At 38.9% G+C, this 10615-nt stretch overlaps 1 protein-coding gene across 1 annotated transcript in view; it reads left to right on the plus strand.

Annotated features, from left to right (window-relative positions):
* Nucleotides 1-4: 4 nt before the first annotated feature.
* FHL5 (four and a half LIM domains 5) overlaps nucleotides 5-10615 on the plus strand; it is a 26306-nt gene continuing 15695 nt past the window's right edge. The window contains exon 1 of the mRNA XM_005418335.2: nucleotides 5-3311. The gene's annotated coding sequence lies outside the window, so the exon portion shown is untranslated. The remainder of the gene's footprint in view (nucleotides 3312-10615) is intronic.

A 10615-nucleotide genomic window follows, 5' to 3' on the forward strand; every position in this document is an offset into this window, starting at 1 on the left:
GAATTTGCTTTATCATGTGTTCAACTTGATATATTCCAGCCTATGCTATAAGAAGGATTTTAAAAAATAGATTCTTTGAAGTAGATAGAATGGAAACACTACAGTTCAGAGATATCTTCTGGCTACTAGTGGAATTCAAGGCGATATAGTTGGAAAACTGTCCCAGGTATTTTTTCTTGATTTGGAAACTCAGTCTTTAGTTTATGATAGAGAAACTTCTGAAAGAGAAAGAAAAGCATTTTGCTAATTCACAGGGTTTTTTTCTTCTCCCTAGGAGGAATGTGTGTGGGAGGAAGAGTAATCTTGTCTTACAAATCAGAGGTGCAGTTCACAAAACAAAAATGCCCTTTGGAATATCTAGGAAAATGAAAGGCACTACAGAGTATACAAATTAACACTTTTATTCTGGTTTCAAGTGTTAGTGTCAGCCTCTGACCTTCACTTACGCTGTCTAAACACCACCATTATATTTTTAATCTCATAAACTGACTTATATAGATGCATGTATGTGTCTATACACAACTACTTAAAAATGTTCTCGTAACCTTGTTTGCTGCTGCTCTCAGATTGGAGTGGATGCATTAGCCATAGGTAGAGTAATGCCTGTCTCAGCCACAGCCTTGCCTTTCCTTCTTTTTAAGTGGCAAAAGATGTCTCTTGTAGTTGGTTACTTCCAGATCTGCTGGAACTGAGCAAATTGTTGCTCTGTTAGAACTTTCAACTCTTCTTTGAAACTCTTTTGCAGCTTCTTAAAAAATTTGGCACAGGTTTCTAAATATCAGTGGGCTTTGTTGTCAGCATGAATCCATTTGACAGCTTGTTCAGATAAAACTACAGTAGTTCTGTTCTCTATAGGCTCATGAGTAAGACTGCTCAAGCAGTGGTTTCTCCTTGAATGTTTTTTGTAGTAAGTAACAGTAGGCAAAAAAAAAAGTAAGTTTGTACATATATGGGTAGATTGGGATTTCTTATTTAATAGGAAGTTTAGTACTCTTGCAGATGACAGAAGAGTGATTGTGGTGGGTCAGACTGAAGGTGAATGTAGCCCAGTATTGTGTCTCCAGCAGAGGCCAAAAGTGAGTGCTCAGAGAAGAATATAAGAACAAGACATGTAGTGTTTCTCCTTTGGGTGCCTTCTGGGCCTCCAAATCCGTGTTGCCCAAACTTTTTGAACAACAATTGTACTTTATTATAAACACTCTCTGCTAGCCCAAATAACAGAACACATCAGTAAATGCCAAAGATATTTTGTCAGGAAAACAAGGTCTTTAGGAATTGTTAAGGAATGTGATCTCTGAGGTTTTGTTCTTTAAACGATGAATATTCTAAATTGGAACGAGTAACTTGAGTAGTTTAAGGAGAACCGTCATTTGCTTGATGAATTTCCCAAACCTTCAACATGAAAAGGAAGCTAGGTCAAGACAGGTCTTGTTCGGAGACAGACAAAATAAGCTGCTTTGTATTTCAGAAAGTTCAAGTGCTGCAGGAGCTGCAAGAGACATCATCTAATTGATAGTCTGAAGAAACAACAGGATTTTGCTGACCTCCTCATTTGTACATAATTTGTACCTGTTAGGGAAAACCCTGATTCTGTTTTAGAAGTTTCTCTGGGCCTGTCTTCTATTAATACAGTTGTTATCTCTATCTACAGCTTAGACAAATTTGAGGGTAGTCTTCGAAGCATAACAAAAGTGATGTGCAATAGGATGTGTCTGAACTTCTTGTCCTTGACAGCAAGAACATATTGTGTTAGTATTTCTAAGTGTCATTAGCTCTCTCAACTGATCTGCTTGAGAAATACTTCTGTCTGGATCTGATTTATGAACTTGAAAAGGTACTTGGTTAAGAATTATACGATTGGGTTTTTTTCTTTCTGGAAGGAATACAAGAGAAAACTATTTACGATTCTCATTCTAGACTCAAATTCCTCAATCTGCTAAAATCACAGGCTTGAAATTAAAGGTCCTTGGTATAAATAAAGCTTGTAGAACAAATTATAATAGGAGGAAAGAGATCAGTCTTGCTGAAGTAATGACTACATGTCTAGAGAAGTTTCACAAGACTACAAGCAGAGATCATTAGGTCTTGGCAACAGTAGTCAGAGGGTCAGTCTTAACTGTGAGACACTATCTAGACACAGATAACCTCCAGAACATGTCCAGATTTGGCAATTTTACCAAAGTACTCAGATAATGTCATACATATTTAAACCATTCAAACATTTCCTTCTATCTGTGATACTGAGCAGCTCCCACCCACTTGACGTTGTAGACCGAGTGATTCAGATCTATTGGCTCTTGGTTGTGGAAAAATCTGCCTTGAGGTCAATTGTGGTTCATGCCACAAGCAGCCATCCTTTCTTCACTCTGCCTAACCTCAGCCTGCTTTTTTAAATGGACACGATATCCTTACTTTCAGCTGCATATGGTTAAGGGTCTGCATAGAGTCATGTGCAAAGTGTAAGGACCTCTGAATGCTGAATGCTCTGTGCATGCCGGAGCCTGTCTGTGAAAGCTGGCCCCTGTTGGGCCCAAGCAGAAAGTAAAGGAGGTGGCTGTGACTCAAAAGCCAGAAATACTGGGAAATACTGAGAGAGAGCCTAGAGGAATCCATTGCTGCCACACTGATGGTAATCCTTGTGAACACCTTCCCAACTGGTGAAAAGCAGGAAATTGTAACAGCCCAGAAAATGCTTCAGGCTTGTCAGAATTTTGAGTTCTACTGTGTCCCTGAACGTCTTTCCTGAAACTGGAGGAAGTTTTTTTCCTGCCCCCCACCTGCCCTCCGCTGGGATGTTTTCCTGTACACAACAATCAGACTTCAGTAATTGCAACTTTTCTTTTTCTTTTCTGATTTACAAGCCCATGTGAGGCCTTTTGGATTCATTATGCATGAACCAGTGTGTATCTGGGGATGTATAATGTTCCATCTTACTTTCTTTTTGCCCTTGCACTGAACAGTTTTGTTTTTTAACAGAAATGCCTTTTTTCTTTTGAGAACTCTCGGAAATATGTTCCTTTAAGAACCTCCTACGTGGTATGTGTTTGTCATTTGTAAACACAGTATGTCAAAGAATAATTTGATTCAGTGGTGAGGCAGTCAGATATTTGCATGTCATGAGGTCTAAGGGAAACAAACTGACCCTCAGCCTTCCCCCATCCAGGCAAATTCTGATGGGACCCTCAAATAGCTCTGGCAAACTGTTCTGTTTCTTTTGGACCTGATGGATGCTTGTTTCTGTGAAGACGTGTAATTATTTCTTCCTTTATTTTACTGCGCAAGTTACTGAGAGAAGCAGCTGAAAACTAAATGTGAGTATTGAGGCTTTTTTCCATTATTCCTTCATCTGATAAGCTTTAAACTTGTTAGTATAGAAAGTACTTAATTTAATGTTTTGAGCAAGCATGAAGGAAGTTTTTCCTCAGAAAACTGCTGAATAAATTAGATGCAGACTTCCACATAGATATTATGTTTTTAATTTTGTGTACCTAAAGAGATAAGAGTTTTTAAAAAAAAATTAGATTAATTTTTTATTAATTCTCTCCATTGTAGTAATTGGCTCACCCACTAATTTGTGGAAAAGATTGTCTGGGGTTTCCTTTGTAAAGAGATGAGGATGAGTTTTGTTTACCCCAAAGAACCATCCAACAAAAAATGAGTGTGCATTTTCCCATTACATTTTTATCTCCTAGCAAGATTTCATTTGCTTTTGCAAGAAAAAATTCTAGATAGTGTCTTTTCTGTTAAGTCACTTGTTTCTAGCATGAGTACTTTTAACACCTAATGTGCATTGTTCTTGATTTTGGAAATAAAACAGTTTCTGAGCTGGCTTTTATAAGAAGTCAAAATATTGCTGTAAACAACAAGTATCATCTCCAAATTCTCCCTCCATAAGGCGCTTTGTGTTATCTTTATTTTTAGGATCATAATTTTATTTTTGAATTTACATTTAGAAATTAAGTTTCAGATGCTTTTTTTTTTGTTTGTGTTAATATTTTTCTTCTCTTTGTGCAACAAGTTGTTATTTGTACAGTAACAGAACCATAGTGGATTTGATACATTAACATTGTTACAGATTCCTGATGGTCAACCCATGTAATTTTACTGCAGGAAAGTCACTTTGACTCAAGGGTGTTTAACTGGTAGAATATTGATACTAACTAACTTGTAGGCTAAGAGAAAAATGAGTTCAAAAGCTGCTTGAAAGAGATTCTGATGTATGCTGTCTCCAAATTATTTGCAGGCAGTCATAATTAATAAAGTGTGTATTTTTGACACAATTTTGACATGGTAAGATGCGTGTTCCATCAGCTCCGTAACGGTAATCCCAGCTTTTTTCATTTCTTTTCCCTACCAGAATTTTATTTCTTGAAAGAACAGTTAAAAGCTTTTAGTATTACGTAACCATGGACAGACAAAAAAAATATTTTAATCAGCATGCTTCCAAACATCAAGCCCAAAATCAGAGGGTGAAATTCCAAACCTGTTGGAAGAAGCAGCCCTCCTGCTGACTCAGGCTCTAGGTGTTGTCAAGGCTTTTAGATCGCCTGGAGAGTAAATCCAAGAGGAGTTTTACTCCACACTTCCCTGCCAATTTAGGGTAAATGATGCTCATAAATTAATCATTTCTAGTTCAACTGTTCTATTAAAATCTCTAGAGCCCTGTGTTTGGAAGCTGGTGTGCTGAAATGCTGCTGATGCTCCACTTGGGCTGCTGTAGCTGAATTCATTCTTTTGGGAACGGGGCATGCAGCTCTTATGAGAAAGGAGGCTGTGAGCTCCTTGTTTCATACGTTTGTGTTTTCCTGTAAAATGTCAGAGGGATCAAGTAAGGACATTTTTGTGGAAATATGCAAACATGACTCCAAGAAAACAAATTAATAAAACCCCGTGACAGAAATTCTGTAGCAGAGATAAAGGGAAGGACAAGACTCACAAAGGGAAGCTACACTGCCTTAGTTCCTTCACTATGATGGCTAAGTTTAATTTCTGCTAGAAGTCACCCTGGAGATTTATATCTGTTCTTTAGCTAGAAAAGGTGCCTTACTCATTAGCTTCACCAAGTTTAAGCTAGTTTTTGTGAATATCCCCATTCCCTGTTGCCATGTAGTACATGTCAGCTATTGTCCCTACTTGCTCCCCTTTCTTAAACTTCAGAGGTTTTTTGATTCTCCTTCATTCATGCTAGTATGCTACTTTTCTTCCCAGCTATGGTTGCCTTTGAATTTGTTCAAGGTCTGTGTAAGAGGACTGGTTAATTCTTGCACATCTCAGCATAGTGTGGGTAATGGATCTGAACAGGCTGTCCTAGCTAGTCACTGGGCTCACACTTGAGAGGCTTTATCAGCCAGAAAAATGTTAATCTTCCTGTAATGTGTCATTGTGCATAGGTAGCAGAATTAATAGCAAGAATGGCCAAGTGTCAGAGGATGGTGTAGTTGTTGACAGAACATTTTGCATAAGAACATTCATCATAACCTCAGGGTCATAAAGGACAACTACAAAGTGCGCAATGCGCAACTGGAACATTTTATTACTTTGGCTAAATTTGGAAGTGTTTTCTACCTCTAGCACTGGGAACTGACTAGTTGGCAACCTTTGCACACTGCTTTTAACTATCCCAGGCCAGTGCCATGGATACAGCCCGATGAGCAGACCCATCTCATGGCAAAGGTGCAGTGAATGGCTTCTTTTGTTCCCACTCACAAAAGTTTGCTCTCTGACCTTGAGGAATTCAATTACTTTGCTTTGAAAAGTATTAATCTTTTCTGAAGACAAGTAACTCACAAATGTGTTTTAGGATTACTTTATTACTGTTGTTAGAAAAGCATTCTGAAACCTTTGAAAGGAAGGCTGTAAAATTCCTCAGATGTTTAGGTTTAATTCTATTTATCAGAAGCCCATAACAGTATTGGCTTAAACTTGCTTATCAAGTTCAGTCTTTCTCAAGTAAGCAAGTTTCAAATTCAGACACATCATGATTCATTTATGTACTAAAACATGCAAAACTGTAGCATAATTAGAGTTCAAAAATCTAACTTGCATGGGAAAAATGTTTAGAATAAAAACTATTTCATGCTGGTCTTCCAATTGGCAATCTTTGTTTAGTCTAGTGCTTGTAAGTTGAAGAACATTGAGAAATATTTTAAATTAAAAGCTCAAACAGTCTGGGTTTGTTAGATTTTTAAAAAATACAGTAGCAGAATTCTTAATTTGTTTGATCACTAGCTTAGACTTTTCACTGAAAACTTTTAATAAATTTTACACAAATTAGCAGAAAGCCTTTGGATTGTTTTTGTTGCTTTGTGCAGTTTCTGCCACTGTGTTCCACTCTCCCCCTCCTCAGATAAGCCTTTTTCACCACAGCTGGTCAGAATTATGGTCTCTGAGCACCATCCTCTACCAAAATCAATTAAATCCATTCGAGGTTTGCAAAGATGGTTGTTGCTACATTCTTCACATTGTCACTCGGATAAGTCCACATCAACCAGACTGCTGGTATCAGCAGGCTCACTGTTCCACAATATCCTTGAGTTAAATTACATGTTCTTAAAATGTAATTTCTTCATTCTTACCAAATTTCCTCCAGCATTCTAAGATTTAGTGGTGGGTTTTATTTGCCTGAAGCAAATGTTGACTGTCTTGGGTGTTCAGATAAACTTTAGCCTTAATTTTTCTTCCATCAGATAAGGTCAGTCCTACACTGGAACCGATTTTTAGATAGTGTGTATTTATAATCATAGGAAGAAATTCACTCTGAAGTCATGGTGCCAAAAACAAAACAACAACAGCAAAAAAGACTTTTTCACATATCAGGACATTACAAAAATCCCAGCAGGGCAGTTACTGAAGGGTCAGTAACCTCACATCATAATAAAGAAAGATGGTCTACTAATTTTAACTCATAGCCACTTCTAGACTATTTTAAGTAGAAAATGTTTAATGCGTGGTGAGAGACTTTAAGGCATGAGGGAAATGCTAGGATACCCAGTCACATAATTGTTCTGCAGATTTTATCTCCCAAGAAGGCAGAACAGGTAATGTAAGAGTCACAAAGGCTTCAAGCAGGGGGCAAATGTCACTGGTGGGAACCCAGGGCTGAATTAGTAAGGACTGGTCATTGTTGCTGCCACAGGATGTGAGGGTTCACGTTAAATCTGAGTCAATGCCACGTTATCCCGTCTTGTTTCACAGCACATTATCTACTCAACTCCTTGAGAATCCAGAGGTCTTTTAAGTAACATTTTTTGCCTGCTTAATGGATGATGAACAAAGCCACATATTTAAACAGCAAAAATAGGAAAACCACCAACATTTTTTTCCTATATTTGTCCTAGTGACACTGTTATTTTTCCTCCCTGGTAGAGGACAAACAAAAAGCCACTTGATGCTCTTTTTTCTACCAGCCCCACTCCTAAAAGGGTTCTCCTAAAAATGTTCCCTGCCTTCAAAATTCCTTTTGTGAGACCAATTCTAAAAGCATTTTTACTTTGTGAGTATACATTTATCCTTTGTCTGTGCTAGAATGAACTGTGCTGGATAACTATCAACAGTGAATGTAGGATATGATGTAAAAGATTGTGTATATCTGAATATTTAATCTTTTTTTTTCCCCAGCCCAAAAGCCAGCAGCCTGTCCCTGATGCACCTATGTAGATAAAATAATAAGGTTTTCCTGTCTACAGTGTGTTTAAGGCACCCAGGGCAGGAAATAAAAGCAAAAAGCCACCCTGCTATAATTCCACACCACTGGTGGTATGCACACACAGCTGAATTGCACTATTTTGTAACAGCAACCACAGTGCAGATGCTGAGACTTCATAACAGAACTGTGCATAGCACTGCCCAATAGATAATAGCACACCAACCCTAAACTGCAGAAATAAACCCTAATCCAGAAAATATTAAATCACCTAATTTGACATTCATGAATTGAGATGAATTGTTCAGCTACATAAGTTTGCACGTAGATGTCAGTGTTCCAAGTGATCTGTTTGAAGAGAAGACACAGCACGTGGTCATGTAACACTTAGAGGGAAGCAGAAGGAAGGGAAATAAGTCTGTTGACGAGTACCCACAGCATATTTTCATGTTGGTTGTTTGTTGTGAGCTCTCCTAGAAACCTTTCTCACCATCTGTCTCAGTTATATCATATAACCAGTTCGTTACTGTAAAAATGGTAAAATACAAAGAGCGACAGTTCTTTCAGATTTTCTTTACCAGCTTATATGCTTCATGGTCTGTCTACCTAGCAGATGCAATATCTGCATATGTGTTTTAATATGCTTCTGTTGTTATTATGATATCTCTGTATTCCAAAAACAGTACAACTGCAGAGCATCATTAATGCTAAATATCATAACCATACCTACTGTGTTAATTGTCATCAAAAATCCAGAGTCCATAGGTAGAGATCAGGCTGTTTCTAGCTCACTTCAATGTTTCTGCTTACCCCTTCTCTCCTTCTTGCCTAGAGAAGCTGTGGATATTCCACCCCTGACAGTGTGGATGGGGCCAGGCCGGATGGGGCTCTGAGCAGCCTGGTCTCCTGGGAGGAGTCCCTGCCCATGACAGAGGGGTAGGAAATAGGTGAACTTTAAGGTCCTTTCCAACCCAAACCATTCCATTATTACTTGATCCTGCCTCTTGGAATTGCCCTCTTGAAGCCTGTTTTCCCTTGGGAAGGATTGGAGAGTGACACAGCAGTGGTCACCCCAAACACCTCACATATGATGGGAAGACATTTGCAGTGCTACATTTGCAGTGGCCAGCAATTCTTAGACTGTACAGCAGCAGCTTTACAAGCAGTGATTTCTGTTGGTGCAATAAGGAGCCTAGGGCTTGTCTGCAGAGCCACATCATCCCTATTTTCAGAGATGAGTTTGATAAGAAGTTGGCAGCCAAGCCTGAGGGAGCACTGCAAGCAGCAAAACTGGCCTATGGAATATTTGGCGTACAAACCAAAATAACTGGGAACAATGATAATTGAAGTAGGGATCTTGCATACCAATAGTACTGACAGTAGCCTTTACTTTTCCTAAGGTGTAATGCCATCTAACTCATCACAATCTCTTAACAAGGCTGAGACTAGAATATTTTAGATTTGCTTCATTTTGATAAGGTGTCATCCTTTTATTAAAAGAGTGGTGTGTCTCGGTTTATATTTTTCCTCAGGAAATTAGGTCAGGTTGGCATAGCACAGCTGGAGATAAGAGGAAAAACCGCTGCAGCAGATGCTTGATTATCATTTGGGGGATTTATGTTTGGGTTTGGGGAAGAAAGTATTTCTTTTTTTAAACTGGGTAATGAAAACCCTTTCCAATTTTAGCTTGTTGCTAACAATGCTGCTGCTGATGATCTTTATATTTTTGTTCATTTTATTTCTTAAAGCAGTTCTAAGTAGGTCACAGGCTTTTAAATAACCCTTCTAGAAAAAGCTGTGCTGTGTAGACAGTTGTAGTTATTTTTTAAAAATAATTATTGTAATTCATGTGATGCACCCCTTCTCACACAACAGAGTAATCTTCATCCACCTTGTTATTCCTGAAATAAAACTTAAGGGTAGGGAAATCTGGTCTCTACAGCTAGGATATCTGCAAAGATGAGAAATTACATATTTTTTTCATTAAGATCTTAAAGATTACTATCCGAATCAGCATTCCCTATTGAAGTTCTGTTACTTCTTGTTAGTGGCAAGACTGTTTTGGTCAGTGACCTCTGGGCACTTCACTCACCCTTGTACAACAGGTATCATTTCTTGTAAGTACTGTTTTCCCTGGGAAGATTTCAGCCCCAAAGGCAGGCTTGTGTCACTTCCAGGCAGGTGTGTCCCTGCCAGGTGCTGTCAGTGTATGGCTGAGATGCTGCTGTTTCCTTGGGGCCCTTCTGCCCAGCTGTGCAGGCATGTTGTGCAGGTGCTGTTCTAGCAGAGATGGTTCCAAAGTGCTCCTCTGATGCTGCTCCCCACCAGTATCCAAAGGGGGCCTAGGGGAAGCTGGAGAGGGATCTTCATCAGGAACTGTAGGGATAGGACAAGGAGTAATGGGTACAAACTGAAAGATGGGAAATTTATTATAGACATTAGGAAGAAATTCTTCACTGTGAGGGTGATGAGGCACTGGAACAGGTTGCACAGAGAAATTATGGGTGCCCCACCCTTGGAAGTTTTCACAGCCAGATTGGATGGGGCATTGAGCAGCCTGGTCTAGTGGGAAGTGCCCCTGCCCATGGCACTGGAGTTGGAACCAGATGATCCTTAAGGTTCCTTCTAATCCTTAAAATTCTATAAGTCTATGATTTGCATAAAAATAATTAACTCACAGGTGGGAGTTTCAGATCAGGATTTCAGTGCATGTCTTCATTTGACATTTCTACTTTCTGTTTATTTAAACACTTTTTGAAGTATCATTCATGATTCCCTAATCATGGATTGTCAGTGAGTGTCAAGGCAAGAAAGGGTACTTGGAAAAAACAGGCATCTACAAGAGACTGTTTTGTTGTCATGAGAATGCCCCCACTCCTGTTCCAGTGCCCATACAAGAATACTGAGGGATTGTGGAGACTTTTACCCTCCCTCTTTTGCCATTCAACAGTGATAAATTTTCTGTGGTCCATG

Source organism: Geospiza fortis, unplaced genomic scaffold (assembly GCF_000277835.1).
Source record: "Geospiza fortis unplaced genomic scaffold, GeoFor_1.0 scaffold53, whole genome shotgun sequence".
Classification (NCBI taxonomy): Eukaryota; Metazoa; Chordata; class Aves; order Passeriformes; family Thraupidae; genus Geospiza; species Geospiza fortis.